Genomic DNA, 18,062 nt, shown 5'->3' with positions numbered 1-18,062 from the left:
TGAAACACTCTAAAAATTCCAGATATTTGATTAGATACTCACTTTGGAAATACTGTCCATGTCTCCTGAGCCTGAAATCAAAACAGACAATTGCTTAGTTAATTTTGAGTTGAAGCTAATCCAGTATTTTTTTTTCCCCTACAGAAAATTCATAGTGCAACATCAACACTTTAAAAAATAACCAACTTAGTAAAAGTTTATATTTGGTACAGAATAATCCACTCAATCAGTCTGAGGCTCCATCAACTGTTGCTGCACTACATGTACTGAGTATCTCAGAAGAAAACAGATGATCCTGATGAGCAGAGTAATGCAAACCAAATAAAATTAAATATAGTGAATGCAAGACAATTGAAAACTGAGGGCTTTGTTCACATGCTGTAGCTCTCACCTCAGGTAAAGCAGAGAATAAGGGAAATGCAATTTTAGGATGGATGAACAAAGAAAAGGGTTTCTTTAGCAGCACAAGACATGTATTTTCAGGGAAGACAAATTCTGGAAAAGTACTGAGTACAAAACTGGAAGAGATCACAGCAGAACCATCAGAAATGGAGCTGTGGGAGAAGACTGAAACAGCTCCTTCATACAGCCAGGTAAACTAGGGCTGAGAAGGAATATGATCTGCTTCTCTAAAAACTCCAGATACATAGATGTTATCAGGAGTTATTTTGTCATGGCCCAAAAGGATAAACTATGTGCTAGGTACATGTAAAATCCTTCCATAACTTGCAATTGAATTTTTCATTTTAGCTGAGAAGAAAAAAATTCTCAGCCTGCAGAAAGCGATAGGAAAAGGTGTGTCTCTCTCACACTGGTTTTCATTGACTTGAATGCAATGTGCATTATTACTAGTTAAACCAACTACCCATTTTAGGATTGTAATAGGTAAAGAAAGGCTGCAAAAGTGTCCCTGTATAAAGTAATCCAAAATGTCAGGGACATGTTTCCTAAAACAAAAAAAGTAATTCTCTTTAGGAGATAGAGACCTATGCTGAATTGTTATTGTCCACAACAAGTCTGCTCACTGAGCTTCAATTACTTCTTTTTTCATTGCCACAGCCTCTTCAAATCATTCCCTTCATCTCACTGATGTACACAGAATTTTTTCCATACGTTCAACAGTCTTCCACAGAACTCCAAGAATTGGTCCCACAGAACAGCAGGGGCACTGGGAATTCAGCATTTACTGTTACCTAATGATCTGTTCATATGGTGTGAGTCCATTCCACCCAGTCCGCTCATGGGTCCATCTAAGCCTGGCCCCAGTGGAAACTACAAAAGGAGCAGGCAGTAAAAACTCAACAGTTATTTATCACACAATCCAATAAAGAGAAAATACTCCTCAGGAGAAGGGGGAAAAATTAGGGACAAATCCTCAGCTCTGAATGAGAAGAGACTCTCAAGTCCCATTCAGATCTTTAAGAGAAGGTGTCTTGTGAAAACTGGAAACCAGCATTTTTGGGGGTCAATTTCACAATTTTTGGAGACTGTCATCTCTGTAGGCTGGAATTCAACAGAGTAATAATTTATTATTTACTTCAGTGTTGTTTTTGTATAACTTTTCAGACTGCTGCTGGCAACTCAGCCCTATCCCCACTGGAGTTATAGGGAATATTTATAACTCCCTAAAATCCATCAGTGATTAATTAACAGCTTTCAAACCCCACCAGACCTATCCTAAGTTGTAAAAGCTCCTCATCACCTTCACAACTTGAGCAGTTTCTATCCAATTACATAATTAACCTCAAATTTAGCTCTTCACACATTTAAAAGATACTACCGTAATTGAAGAGCCATCCATAAAAAAGGAAAGCTTAGCAATAATGATAGCTGCTGGAAACACAGTGTTTGGATAAACAAAAGGCTGCACAACTCAAAGAAAGATGTAAGAAAATTCCTATTTACATTAGGTCTGTTGGGCCCCGGTGGCACAGCGTTCATTAAAGTGTACATGTTGTCTCCAGAGTTTGTTGAATCTGTAATAGGAGATTATTTTAAGTGCTAAAATACACTTTTCAATAAAATTACTCACCTCATATATTTCCAGTCATTTTGTTCATGTTATTACTGTGCCTCAATGCTATACACAGTGGCAATATAACGGCAGATTTTATTCTCTTTCTATCCACTGCTGCCACACAACAGGGCTATGAAAAGAAATAATTGCCATGGTCCCCAAGTGACTACTTCTGGGCTCTAGCTTTATGCATGACTGTTAAAAGGTTTATAAATTACCAAGAATCTGTAACTATTAAATTCCTAAAATCCTGTTTCCTGGAGTTCTAAATTTCTTCAGTCATCTTCAATATTATTCATAGAACAGGAGTTTGTTTCTTATCAGTACTTCCTGTAATTTGTTTTCCATCTGTAATAAATTATAAAAAGCTTCTCCTCACACAGACTGAGAGTTACATTTTTTTACTCTCATCCCTGTCAAGTCCATATGAATTTGAATATATCCAAGTCTTCAATGGAACACTGTGCAAAGATCCTTCAGTCCTGAGGGAGGCTTTAGCTGATCTATCTTCACAGTACAGCCTGGTACAATGCTTGCAGAAAAACCCCAAAATGACAGAAAACTGAAAGGACAATGACCTGACAAAAGTCTGTATACATCCCTAAGGGGACAGTGTGATTTAAAAAAAAATATTGGCAGCTCTGGAAAATCAGTATCTGCACAGAGAATAAGAAGAGCTCAGCACTCTGCACCCAGACCCTCCACAAGCCCATTCCACACCCAATGATATTCTATGTACAACAGGAAGATAAATCGAGGATTTTGTCTACTAATCAATATTTCCAAGATGATTTTCTAAGCATTAATCCAAGCTAATAATTCCATTATATACAGAGCACTACATATCACTAGAACAGTCAAAGGTGATGTCTGAGGAAAAGAGGAAACAGAAAGGTTTTTAGCCTGAAGTAAAATCAGCCTATTAAGTTATTTTTAATATTCAGTGAGGCAGGCAAAAAGTTCTTTGTCCACCAGAATCTTGTGCAACATACATCACTGGCTGTCCCCAAGTTCTGGGAAAAAACCTGTCTGCTGTCCTGGCTCATGTCAAAACACATAGGTATTGGAATAGGATCCCAATATTACCAGGTAGAACGTGCCTGGGCTCACCTGACCCTTGCTGCTGGGCCAAAGGCGGCAGCTGTGGTGTTTCACCTCAGAGGCACCTTTGGCTGGCTGGATGTTGCAGCTAGGCACTGGAACAAGTCTGGACAAGGTTAGAAACTCAGTTTACCTCTGGTGGAAAGGCTTCAGGCAACAGTGAAGACAAAAGAAGTGGATTCTGACGGAAGGTTATATCCAGAGTTTTATTCCATGGTCACAGACATCTGAATCTTGGTAACAGCTCCAACAGAATACTGACTGCATGGTCCCGTCTCATTTTAAGCCCAGGGACAGGGGGAGGGGAAGGGACAGGTGAGCACCAACCAGGTGGGAGGAGGAGGGTCTCAGGGGATAAACGACACTTGGCTACGCCAATGACCCCAGGCCTGAGGGGCATCTTTCGAACTTGACCAACCACACAACGGCCTTGCTGGAATGTTAAAATTGACTGACAGAACTCAGCAAGGGGGTGAGGGGGAGGGGGAAGGGAGAGGTATTACCACACCTGGGAAGGGACTGGGAAGTCTAAAACAGGAAATGAGATCACACTGCAACACACAGGGATGGCTGGGCTGTGGAATCTTTGAGCTGCTGGTCTCAGAGGTGAGTAAATACCCTGGCAAAACTCACAGGTAGCAAATTTCTGTGTGTTTTCATGCTTTGGAAAACAGACCTTCAAAATATCTTTGCCTTAGGTTGCCTTTTTTGTTTGTTCATTTTTTGGAGGAGTTTTATTTGTTTTGGTTTTGGTTTTATTTTTATATATTTAAATCCCTAGAATTGTATTCAATGAAGTAATATACTGGTGCAGTAAGTTTTTATGGCCAGTTAGGAAACTTCCCTACCCTCCTGTGCTGGAGAGGTTAGCAAGTAGGGAAAAAAACCCTGATACAGAAAATATAGACCAAATAATTTAGCTATTATTAAAAAAAAAAAAAAGTGTACTTCCTAAAATCTTTTATAATTTTTCTACTTCCAAGTATATTTCAGTACCTGCAGGACTAGGCATGATGGGTGTTCCTGGTGACCCTCCACCTCCTGGAGGACCTTGGGGAAAGAAAAAACTATCAGTTAGCATGAATTAAAAGGCTAGAAAAAACCTAAAACAGACACACAAACCCCCCCCCACATCAAGGAAAATTAATTTTTTTAAAGTTTTCATTTCTTCCATGTCACAAATCTGATCAAGACTAAGAAACAAAAAATGCTCCAGCTGTTAAGCACATAAATATTGACTTTCTCTAATAAAACATACATATACTGCTAGAAATAATTATTATTTTCATTGTCATATGGATATTACTGCACTTTACCTCTCTTGTTATAATTTAAAACATCAGATACTCTGTTCAGACAGGGATATCTTTTCAGTGGCAGTGATTACAAGGGTCTGGTTGTTCTGTCTGCTTACAGGATATCTGTCCATATATTTTTTACTTATAAACTTTTATCCATAGGTTTATATCCACATTTTATCCAAACCTATATGACTTCCTAGGCATCACAGGCTCTCCATATACCTTTTATCTCTATACCTGTGTACTAAGCTCACTTGATTTTTTAAGGGCTCTCTCTGCATGTTTTTGAACATCAGATAAAGAGATGTAGGAACAACTAACTGACCATTTATGAGAAAAATTACTTGTCCTCATTAACTTTTTCATCTCCTTTTAAATTTTCTTCTACTTTCATTGTTTGTGTTTTTTTCTCTCTTAGAGAGTTTCTTGGTATCAACTATTTTAACTCTGAGAATAGTATTAATGTATAAAAAGTATATATTTGTATATTTATACATATTATATATACTTCTATATTAGTGGATAATTTTTATATCAGTATATATTAATATATATAGATTAATCTTTTTAAGTTCTCAAAGTGAATAATTCCAGATTACAAATCTTTTCACTAAAAACCTTTTTAGGAGCTCTCCAGCCCATCCCTCATCCCCAAACACTTGCTCCCTATGAAGTCAAATATTCCCAAAATGTCTTTAAATTCTTCAACAATAGAAGATGGCAAACACACAAAACCTCCTCCAAACAGAGAGAGCTCTGTGAAGTTCTGCATTGAAAGAACTGATTTGGAGACAGCAAATATTGACTATTTCCACTAAGTTGTGTCAAAATGAGGCCTATAGTTACAGACACTTGCAAGAATCATAACTTTTCCCCCATCTAATTTTCTAAATAAATTGCTTTTAATGATATAATTCTCCCTCCTCACCCTGTGACACCAGCCATGTGCATGTGATAAAAACAGAATAAACAATCTGCCTTAGAAAAGCTCCTCAGCCATACAGATAACCCGAGTGCAACAACAACAACAACAATAGAGAGTCTAAAATAATAAACAAAGTTAATCTCTAGTTACAGGGACAAAATACAGCATGACACATTAACACCTTTTTCCTGCAGAAGTTCAGAAATTCTCACATAACATGGTTTGTCGTGGCACAGAAAGACTCGGGACGCTCAATATGAGAATCAGCAAGCTTCGTTTATTGATTAGAGTACCAGACATTTATTTACAACAAGTAATAAGCTCATGCATATTCTGTTAGCCAAGCAGTCTATTGCTTATACTGCAATATCAGCTCTTCTTCATTCTTTAGAACTTACATTTCTTTTTCTCACACCTCTCTCACTACTTGATATCGTACCACAGCTATGCTCAAGGACACGGTGGTTTTGCAGGTGCAGAAACTCAAATTAGCTATGGCCCTGTACTTTTCCAATTCCTGGTTAGCTATTATTCCAACAACGGTTTTTCTGAGAAAGCCAAGGGGCTATTTGTCCTTCATTACTGTAGACAACACATGGTATGAGATATAGAAATTTGGTTTTCCTGAAGTGAAGCAGCACTGAGAGCAATCTGGAGCAGGCTGACAAGGATTCTGGTGGTGAGCACCCACATCTGCACCAGAGGGGGCTGGGAAACCTCGGTGCAGGCCAGATGTTCAGCCAGCACACGGGAGCTCCCCTCAATATCTGGGCTGCTGCTTCCCTACCCAAATGAGATGTGATGTCCAACAAACACACACAAAGGCACTCACCACGTAGTTTCCAGGAGAGGCTGAGGAATAAGGTATCTGTAACATCAACAGAAAAAACAGTGATTTTGGGTCCCTCTGTGCTGGGATGGGCTCCTGCAGCTGCAGGTGAGAGCTGATTCAATTAGAGTAACTAAGGACACAGCCAAAATCATGGGGAAATGTCTCTGCTGTCAAAATAAACACCTCTTTTCAGCAATTTCAAAAAATTGACTAAAGCACCAATAAAGTATTAAAATGTTAAGGTATAAGATTACCAAGGCAATGTAGTTTATAACATGTATGGGCTCAGGCATCACATACTTATATTTCAGTCAGCAGGACTTCAGAGTCAGCCAAGCACAAACTGAATTTCTATGTTCTTAAGAGATACCTAATTTTGAATACAATCTTGACCACAAAAGGAAAAGAAGGCACCTGTCCAGGTTTAGAGCAAATTTGGGGAAGAATCCCCCAAAGGAGCTCTGGTGGGAAAATATTGGAATATGAGTCCCAATATTATCAGTTAGATTGTGCCTGGGCCAGTCTGACCCTTGCTGCTAGGCCAAAGGCAGCAACTGTGGTGTAATCACCCCAGAGATACCTTGGCTTGCTGGAGGTTGCAGCTGGGCACTGAACAAGTCCAGGCTTGTTAGGAACTCCGTTTACTTCAGGAGGAATGGCTTCTGGCGGTGGTGAAGAGAAAAAGAGATGGATTCTGCTGGAGGGTTTAAATCCAGAGGTTTATTCCATGGTTACAGACGTCTGAATGTAGGCAACTGCTCCAACAGAATCCCGGCCGCATGGTCTGATCACCTTTTTAAGCTCAGGGACAGGGGAAGGGGAGGGAACAGGTGAGCCACCCAACCAGGTGAGAGGGGCAGGGTCTCAGGGGGGGATGACACCTAGACAGGCCAATGACCCCTGGGCCTGAGGGGCATCCTTTGAACTTGACCAACCACACGACGCCTTGCTGGAATGTTAAGCCTGATTGACAGGACTCACTCAGCATGGGGGCAAGGGGGAAGGGAGAGAGGTATAGGCACACCTGGGGAAGTGACCTGGAAGTCTAAAATGGGATATTACAGCACACCACAACATCTCCCCCTAGTTTTGTTTAAAAAGAAGAGGACTGTGTTTGTGGTGCAGAATGATTGCCAAACCATGGTTGGTAAATCAGTTCTTCCTCTACAGGAGGGTCAGTGTCTTCCACTGAGGCTTCTAGGTCATCCATTGGAGCACTGAGGGCTTCCAAATGGTAGACCTCAGGAGGGGGAGATGAGCTTGAAATTAACTTGAGAACCATGCGTTTGATTAGTCCAAAAACAATGCTAACAACTACAATAAATATAACTAAAATAAACAGCACTAAAAACACAGTTTTCAGAATAGATCCCCACCAGCCCGAGAGTCCCCAGCCTTTGAACAGTCCATTCAGCCAGTTGTCAGTTTCTCTGTTGATGTCCGAGAGCCTTTGTGAAGGTAGTCCATATGTGGTTTGGGCTGCGGCACTATGCAGGAGATCGCAGGTGGGATGATCACAAGTAGGACAAGAAGCAGGCTCGGTCTCATGGCATCTCGAGGCTACACACGAACAGTGGGATCTGAACTGATACAAAAACTTGAAACAAACATATATTACAAACTATTCCAGACAGGAGGCTTAAATGGAATTTCCTCCAGAGAACGCGTGCGGCGTTTTCTTCTCCAGGCAGCACGAGCAACCTGGGGTGCTTCTGTAGATTTCTCTGAGACTTTGGGAACATAGGGCTTTACCCATTTGGAAGGAACCCACCTTAAACCAGAGGGGGTGGACACACAGGTTGGGGAGAACCCATATCTTCAATTACATTATTAATTTGTCGGAGGTCGCAGAGGAGCCGCCATCTCTTTTTGTCAGCTTTTTGGATGACAAACACTGGAGAGTTCCATGGGGACATGGTCTCCACAATGTGGCCCTTTTTTAGTTGCTCTTCCACTAGTTCCTCAAGCACCTTTATTTTTTGTTTACTGAGCGGCCACTGTTTTACCTGAACTGGTTTGTCTGTTTTCCACTTCAGTTTTTGGGTGGGGCGCTGTTGTTCAATGACTGCTGCACAAAAATGCTGTGGAGAGTCTGGAATATCAATTGTGACACCCCACTGGGCCATTAAATCTCTCCCTAACAAAGGTTCCGAATAATCCAACACAAATGGACGGATATTTGCCAATTGTCCGTTTGGTCCCTCAAATTGAATAATGCTTTTGGATTGTCTTGCCAATTGCAGACCTCCTACACCTCAAAGATGACCAGCAACATTTTGCAAAGGCCAATGTGCTGGCCAGTCTTGTACTGGAATCACTGTGCAGTCTGCACCCATGTCTACAAGCATCTCAATGCGTTTTGACTCCCCACCCCCACTGACATTACACCATAATTTGGGTTTGTCTTTCCCAATAACTTGTACTCGGGCGACTGTGGGCCCTTGTTTTTCGATATTTTCAGGTAAAGATGGCACAGGGATAGCTTGTGCAACAATTTGTCCCTTGGGAAGAAACAGGGGTGGGTGGAAACAATGCAGGCCGAGAACGAATTGCTCAGGATCTGATGTTGTCATTCCTGGAGCAATTCTGATCTCTTGTGGTGTGTGTTTGGCGTCCCCAATGACGATGTACTTACAACGAATTCGGTTCCAAGTACCTTTCTGTTGAGGATTTACAGAGACAAAATGCAAGTCAGTGTCCTTCAGGTGGAGTGACTCTGTCAGCTGCAACCTGTAAGGCTCATTGACAGAAGACGTGGTTAACAAAGGATCACCTAAATCATAACAAAGGTTATTTTCTTTCACTTTCAACAGTGGACCAGCAGACATGGTCTTTGAAGCACTTGCTTCACTTTCACAAATATTAATATTATCGCGCGCTTGATTTGTTTTGCTACCCTTATTCCCTTGGCCTACTCTTTTTGTGTCTGCACGCCTGGCAGGCCGGCGCTCCCTTTTCAGTTTTTTTGTTGTTGTTGACCCCCAGGGAGTGCTTGTAGTTCTCCTCCCCTGCCATTTCTAAATTCATCAAATTGCCTTTTCAGGGGGCACTGGGTACTCCAGTGCCCTAGGTTGTTACAAAGCCGGCATGGTTTTGTGGGCTCAACCATTGCTGGTCTTCGCTGCTGCCCAGGGTACTGCTGTGCTGAGGGAAAAGGCGCAGGGCTGGCAACGGCGACAGGCTGAGGTGGTCTTGGCAGCAGCCTTGGTCTGGTGTCTTCAGCCACACTCATCAGAGTTACTTTCCTTTTACAGAGTAGAAGCATATTTTTTAGTGTAGGGGGAGGTTCTACAGGAAGGCTCAGGATTGCCGCTTGACACTGTTTATTTGCATTTGTAAATGCCATTTCCTCTAAAATTGCTTCTCTAGCATTCTCTTTTTTAACTTGTATTTCAATGGCTCTAGTTAACCTTTCTACAAATTCCAAAAAAGGCTCTGATGATAGCTGTTTAATTTTACTATAGGACTCAAAAGGCCCCTCAGATTGTAGGGAAAAGAATGTTTTTTCAGCTGCTTCTTTTACTTTCTCGAGTGTTTCTGCAGGAATTGCAGTAGCTTGGATTGGGGGTGAAGACCATTGGCCCTCACCACAGAGGTGCTCAATGGTGATAGGGTTACCACTGTTGTCTTTGGCTGTGTTTGGACCAGCATGCAAGCCTGGGAGAGCATCATTTAGCATTTGTTTCCATGCTCTTTCCCATAATTTGAATTCCGTGGAGGTCATGAGACAGGAAAAAAGTTGTTTTAAATCATATGGGATCACCACAGTCCTACTCAGTTCAGAATTTAAAAGGCCACGGAAATATGGACTGTGTGGACCATATTCTTTATGAGATTTACAGATCTCTTTAATCAATTGTCGTCCAAAAGAACTCCAATTAGCAGTTGGCGCTGCTCCTCCCTGAGCAGCAGGCTGAAACGTAACAGGAGCAAATGACAGCATGGGACTATGCATTGAATCTGCTGTTCCCTGCTCTGTATCCCTTGAATTGGAAGCATTGGGATAACAGATACAGGTTTGGGGATGGGCAGTGGGTGCGTCTCCACCGTGGGAACCTGGGGAGGGGGCGGGGACGCAATGGGCACAGGGGGCGGGGACAGGGGGCTGGCAAGGGGTGGGGATACTGTGGGAAGAGGGGGCGGGGTCAGGGGTCTGGCAAGGGGTGGTGAAACTGTGGGACTAGGGGGCGGGCTCAGGGGGCAAGCAGGGGGCGGGGACACCGTGTGACATCACGTCAGCAGACACCCCCTGGGAGGAGTAGAGGGGCGGAGCTGAGGGTATAGCAGGAGAAGGAGGGGTAAAGGTGTCACGAGGAACAGGAGGAGAGGGGGATGGGGATGGAGTTTTGGGATGCTTAAGAGGATTTTGGGAACAAGAAGACCAGGTTTGGGAAGATGCCACATGGCATCCACCATCTTGTGGACCCCCTAGGGACTGGGGGCCATTTTGGGCATCACTGCTCTCTGGAAAGCTGACACGTGCTGTGGGTTTCAGAGGAGGGGACACAGGGGATTGGGAAAGGTTCCACGCAGCCTGGCCAGGGCCTTGTGGACAGGGCAACTCAGGCATTTCAACAGACTCTGGGAGTCGACTTCCCAATGAGTGTGCTCTCTTTAAAATACCAAGTTTTGGGGAAAGACGTTTAGGGGTTTTAGAGCTAGGAGAGGGGGAAACAGGGAGAGCAGAGGTACATGGGTTTACATTTGGCTTTTTCTCCATTTCCTTTTGTTTGAGCAAGGCTGTTCGAATTTGTAAACTCCAAAACACAAATTTAGCTGAGGGTGCATTGCCAGATTGTCCTAAGGTTATCAATTCATTCCCAACTTTATCCCAGAATTGAATATTGTGAATTTCTTCAGGGGACATTTGTGGGAAGTGCAGAAAAAGCCATCTTATTAACTGTTTCAATTTTCCCTTTGAGAACTTAACATTACCACTGTCTAAAATGCTAACAATATTATAATACATCCCTTTTTGTACAATGCTGAGTTTCGAACCCATGTTAGATGTAAAAAAGCAAAGTACTAAATCCTGCCTGACCAAAAACAAAGCTAAAATCAGCTACCGATTTCTAAAAAAAACACAGATAGGAAAGCGATAACGAACAGACAAAAGCTTCACAATGCAGCTGTATATACTGCTTTTAAAATTCCCAGGCAGCAGCAGCAGGACATGCTCTGCCGAGCTGAGGTGGAAACAAAGCCTCCCCCGCCGTGGAATGCAGCCCCCCCGCGGAGCAGAGAGAGCAGCCACACCACGTGGCAAGCTGAAACCTGGGCCTCCCCGCGCCGCGTGTGCAGAGAACCCCCCTCCCCCACACAGAGAGAGAGAGAGAGAGATATCCCTTGAACACGTGGAGAGAGCCGAGCACACTGCGCTGCAGAGCCAGGGGGAAGGGCAGAGAGCACTTCTGCTCCGGCGTGAATTCCAAAAGAGAGTAACACACGCAGCAGAAAGGTAAAAGCTAGAACGCAATGAATTCCCATCTGTGGGGCTGCGCAGCCAAAAATGCAAAGGCAAAAAAAGGAACAGAACTCACGGCAGAGTCTATTTTTTGAGCTTCTGCTCCACCAAGAGCAGAGATACTCACCCGAAATGGAAGCTGTAGCTGGCTGGGTACAGGCAGGTCTCCTCACCGGAACAGGACCTCTCTATGGGCAGGAGAGGCTACCCTGTCCTCCCTCTGGAAAATCTGCTCACCACAAAGGAGCTGGGCTTTCCAGAGGTGCTGAACAGTCCACGAAACTTCTTCTGGGAACATTCCCAAAGTCTCTAGCTGAGGGCGTTGCAACCAAAGACCTTCCAGCTGGATGCACGGCTGCCAAAAGCCTCTCCGAGGTACTGGGAGTCCGTTCTTGGGCTGCAGAGTTGCTTAGCCCACCTCAGGGACGCCAAAATATTGGAATATGAGTCCCAATATGACCAGTTAGATTGTGCCTGGGCCAGTGTGACCCTCGCTGCTAGGCCAAAGGCAGGAACTGTGGTGTGTCACCCCAGAGATACCTTGGCTTGCTGGAGATTGCAGCTGGGCACTGAACAAGTCCAGGCTTGTTAGGAACTCCGTTTACCTCAGGAGGAATGGCTTCTGGCAGTGGTGAAGAGAAAAAGAGATGGATTCTGCTGGAGGGTTTAAATCCAGAGGTTTATTCCATGGTTACAGAGGTCTGAATGTAGGCAACTGCTCCAACAGAATCCCGGCCGCATGGTCTGATCACCTTTTTAAGCTCAGGGACAGGGGAAGGGGAGGGAACAGGTGAGCCACCCAACCAGGTGAGAGGGGCAGGGTCTCAGGGGGGGATGACACCTAGACAGGCCAATGACCCCTGGGCCTGAGGGGCATCCTTTGAACTTGACCAACCACACGACGCCTTGCTGGAATGTTAAGCCTGATTGACAGGACTCACTCAGCATGGGGGCAAGGGGGAAGGGAGAGAGGTATAGGCACATTTGGGGAAGTAACCTGGAAGTCTAAAATGGGACATTACAGCACACCACAACAGGAAAAGCTGATCCAATTGGTCCCTCCCCCCAACTGGTCCGGGAGGAAAAATACCTCCTTGGAGAAAGGTGGAAAAAAACTATTTATTAAACAATAAACCAAAACAATATCAAACAATGAGACCCCTTGCCACTCTAAAAGAGATGACAAACTGAGAAAACCCCGTCCTCAGGTTGCAGCTCACTCAATCTCTGATCAGTCCCTCCGGTGCTGGAATTTTTGCAGGCCAGGCCCGGCCCGGTGGGCCACAGATGCAGCTGCCGGTGCTCTCCTGGGTGTTCAGTCCAGAGCAGGTTTCAAGATGTCCAAAGAAAAGGGAGAAAAAAACCACAGTCCAGGGAACTTCTTTGCCTCATCTAGCTACCACTAACTAAAAAGCAAAAGAAGCGCTCTGTCCCGCTGTCTGTCCACAGACAACACAGTCAGGAGCAGCAATGTGTAGGAGTGGAGTACAGTGTCTGAAAACAAACTGCGCGCTTCTTCTCTCCCCGCCTTCACTCTCTGGAACACTCTTAAAGGCGCAAAACTTATTATTCAACATAAACAGAATGAGACGATTGGGGATAAAAGCACCTGAGAACTTGCTGCTTACAGCTGCCTTTTACTTTTTAACCAGCTGTATGTGATCATGGCCTTTCTATAAGCCATGTCTGAACAAAATTCTGCAACATTACATTATCTATTTCTGTACCTCTTTGACTTCTTCAGTGGTGACTTTTTACTCAAAATTAAAATTATCATTTCTTATTTACATTTTCTATAAAAACTAGAGTAAAAATAGGTATCTATGATATAATGAGAAAGCATATAGAAATCTTTACTGCTTTCTTAATGTTACATCTGAAGTATTTCTACACATTTAAAAGGGGGGCTGTCTTCAGGGATATAGGGTGCAACACCCTGCCATGGCTACATTCACATTTAGAACAAATCTGAACTCAGATTATATCCATTTTTACCAGATGATTTTCCAGATCCAGACATACACAGAAACACTGACAGAAATACACTCATATCTGTAAAGCTCTTCTATCTGTTTAGACTGGAAATAAATGTATGTAAGGAAATAAAAACTGCAGTTGAGGAAGACTTTCAAATCAATCGTGTCTTTCTTATAAATAGTTCTAGAAAAAGGCTATTTTGCTACAATTAAGTACTGATTTATTTTGCAGAGAAAAAACATTCCTCATGAGATATTTAGTAAGTAGAAATATAAATAATGTCATTTTTAAAAATGCATACAAGGATATATCAGTGATTATATTGACAAAATATTCCCAGTATTTGAAGTTTGATGTGTGAAAAAAACTGAATATTTGTACAGACTTGTTAGGACAGCCAAGGCTCCTGTAAGACTGTGGGTTAGCTTCTTAAAATTGCAATTATTGGTCATCAAAGCACGTTCTCCTTGCCTTGTCTGTCCCAATTGCTCCTTCTGCAATGCAATAATGGCATTTTCTATGTACAGTAGGATTTGTGTTGTGCTTACATGTTCATCCCAGGCATCCCCAGGCCACCTAAAGCATTCAGAGGGGGTCTCATGGCACCTCCATAGTTCTGCAACGACAACCAAGGGTCAGACTACCACAAAACAAAAAAACAAAACCAAAGAGGAAGGGGAAAGAAAGGACAGCAGGTTAATGACATCCCTGTGCAACTGCTGCCAGGACAGGTCATGCCATTCATGCTTTCAGGATTCCCTGACTGTTGACTAAAAGTTGGGATCATTAACCCCAAGGAGAAACAATACAAACAACAGCAATTGGCTAAGAATTGTTAACATGGTTTCAGGGGGAATGATACTATTTACACATGCTGAGCTCAAGTTAATGGCCAGCAAGGGTGAGGTTTTATAATGAATTCAACTTCTAAACCAAGGCAATTCACAATCAGAACCCCCTACTAAGATTATAAGATATTAAATGGCATTATTTCCACCTAGATTTCATTATGTTTGTATAAAATTAAACCACATGATATAACTTTTCTAATGCACCATTACATTTCTCTTTCCATGCTTCAATTCTAATAAATCACAGTATCCCAGGATGGGACCTTAAAGCCCATCCAGTGTCACCCCTGGCCTGGGCAGGGACACTTGCCACTACCCCAGGTCTTTGATAATCAAAATGAAGAGTATTTAATATGGTAAATAATGTCCTAGCAATGCTAACAAATTAAATACCCAACGCCCATAACATCTGAGTTTATGTGCTGATACCATGACCAAAGTTTGACTGCACTACTTACACAAAAATATAAATTACACCTATTTTTATTCAATGGAATAGAAGCAGAACAATCTGTCTCACCTGTACAATTTTCCACCTGTAATTACTGCTAATCCTAAGAAGATTTACTCCTTTGGCTTAAATAACAGCACTGCCATCCATAGAGGTGTCCTTCCAGAGCAGTGATGCTCTCTGCAGAGCCCAGGTATTTGGTGATCCAATTATGGAGTCATTTGTGAACTTAAATTTTTTGGACTTAAATTTTGTGTAGGTTAGGATGTTGAGCAAAAGAAAGAAGAAGCTTACAAAAACACTGGATCTTACATGACAGCAGAAATGGAAAAATTATCCTCATAAAAAGTGGCATGAGATTTGCCTGCATTGTGACTAATGGTGCTGCATAAAGGATCAGCTCAATCTGATATGGCAGCACAGCAGGGCTTCTCTTTCTACCTCCAAAAATGGCAAATACATTTCAGGGCTACATAAAAAAAAATAGCAAATACATTTTATTTTATATTTATATATGTTTTGCTGGTCGCTCAGCAGAGATTGTGAAGAACTGCACAACTGGTTTGTAGCAAGAAGACCCAAAACTGTACAGACAGTTGTGAACAGACTTGAAAGGCAAAGCTATTCAATAATTTAGAGTTTAGTTGTTATTCAAACAAGAAGCCACCAGGGAGATTATCTGAAATGGGGAAGCAAAAATGCACAGTGTGTGCACAACAAGCACACTGTGAAACAAAACACTGGCAGCACCAGTGAGGAACACCACCACCCATGTGCTGCTGACTGGAGTGCTGACAAAACACAGAGGAAACTCCTGGATTTGTGTTCCAGGGGTGCACCAGGACTGTTTGTCCTTGTCCCTCTGGGACAGAGCGACAGAGATGCTCGAGGTGGACATGGGGACAAATGGTAGCCTGGACATCTCACTTTACACTAAAATCTCTGCTGCATGTGCCAACATTTAGATCAACAGTGGATGAAAGAAAAAGTTTACAGAATTTGGAGAGGTATTTTTGACAAAGTTAGAGGGTATTAATATTTTCCTCCTAAACAGCATAACCACTGAGGAGGAAACACCTACTCCACTCCTGGTCTGCCTTGTTAATGTCAGTCTTTGATTACAACACACACTTTTCTAAAGAAAGCAAGTGAAGGGATTCTTCTTTTAATCCCAAATATTTATGAAAATGATAGATTTTTCATTTCAATTTTGTACAGATGCAACTTATAACAGATTTTTTTTTGGTAAAACAGGAGGTTTGTTTTAAAAAGGGATTATGAAAACAAGTCCTGGGAATCTCCAAGCTAAGAAAAGACAGAGAATATAGACTAAGTATAGGCCTATCACTAAGGATAACCCCTCTGTAGAAAATACTTGTGGCCCTAATGGCATCATTCCCCTTGGGGGAGTCATCCTCTGCATCGGCCCACCCATGTTTGGATGACCTGCAAACAAAATATAAAATACATTATATTTACACATGCAATACACAACTGATTTATTATGCAAGACACAATCACCTTCTACAGCTACTTTTAATGAATCATCCCTTTCTAATTAACAGAAAAGCCTAAGGATCAGCACTGTGGAGAGGTCCCACACTCACCCTGCTGCCGTGTGGGGTCCATCCCGCTGGGCAAGAGGGGCTGACTCCCCGGGACACCTCCGAGAGCCTGAGGCAGGGAAAACACAGCAGAAAAGCACAGAATGCCTTGAAATTCATGTTACAGACACAGCACACACGTTTCATTCCTAATTCCTGGATGTTTCCTCTGAGTCAGGTGTTAATGTGCTTTTAAATTCCCACATTAATCTGCCCCCTGGGTTTACTGAATTAGGTTTAAAGCTCATTTTTACAGGATTTTACCTGCAGCTGGGTCAAGTGGAAAAATGCTTTTATGAATGGATCTTTGTAACTGATCCATGAGGTGCTATTTAGCATTTCAAAGCACCATCACATTTTCAATAAAAATGTATCCTGAGTGAGCAGAATGTAAGAATGGTTTGGGTTGGAAAGGACCTTAAAGCTCATCTCCTCCCAACCTCTCTGCCATGGGCAGGGACCCTTTCCACAATCCCAGGACCAAACTACCACCTAATCAAAATTTGGGCTTTAAAGCTGAACCACAACAGTTTATTGCTTCCACACCCTGCCCATCCATGCTGTACCTTGAGTAATATCAGTGCTGCTAAAGCAGCAATTAATGAATTTGGTATAATGTGAATTGTGAATTAGCAAGAGCTGCAGTTCACTGGGATTATGTGATTACCTTCCACTCTGGACTGAAAATACCACAGTGTGCAGACAAAAACACTTCTGAAACCAAACCTGCAGGCTGGCAGCACTTCCAGCCACCACATCCCACCCACCAGGATTCACTGAGCTCAGGCACAGAGGGTGTGAAACCCAAACGCTTGGCTCAGGGCCTCAGAGACCTCTGGCTCAGATGGTATTGGGAAGTGCAAAAATCAGGAGTGCAATGAGTTACAGCAGTAAAATGTTATCAGATATTAAGTGCAGTACTAATGGCACTGCACAGATGATCATCTCATCAAGGTTAATTAAGTCCCCCAGTGCCCTGGTGACAAAGTAGCCCTGGTACAGGTAGGTTTACCTGATCCCAAACATCAACAGGCAGAGCAACACCTGGGCAAGTCTTGCCACCTGATACATGCAGCTCACTGAAATTTAGATTTCATAACTTCTGGTGATAGTGTGTCAAAAGTAATGACAAATTTGTTGAAACTGTGTTACACAAATATAAAAAATAGCAAGAAATGAAGCTGGGGTAAAGTGTGGCAATCAAAAGGCAGTCCCAAAAACCAAAGTTGAACCAAACTACCTGTTCCATTTATCCTTTCTACTTTTCCCAATATTGTAGATGACCTAGTTTTCCTCTCAGAGCTCCACTGATGTTTTTCTGTCTGCTTGTCTTTAACTTTTCATCTGCTGACAACTCTTTCTCCTCCTCTTTCTGCACTATGGAGAACTTGAAAACACAAATGTTCTCTACTTCCAGAACCCTCTTCTCACAGATGGGCCAGAAAAGGTCCCTGCTGACGAACAGCAGCTCATTACTCATCCTTGTCTCGCTGGCATTGCACATCCTTAGATGGAGATGAGAGAAAATTGGGAATTCAG

The sequence above is a fragment of the Ammospiza nelsoni genome, chromosome W, assembly GCF_027579445.1.
Source record: "Ammospiza nelsoni isolate bAmmNel1 chromosome W, bAmmNel1.pri, whole genome shotgun sequence".
Taxonomy (NCBI): domain Eukaryota; kingdom Metazoa; phylum Chordata; class Aves; order Passeriformes; family Passerellidae; genus Ammospiza; species Ammospiza nelsoni.
This window is presented reverse-complemented; position numbering follows the sequence as displayed.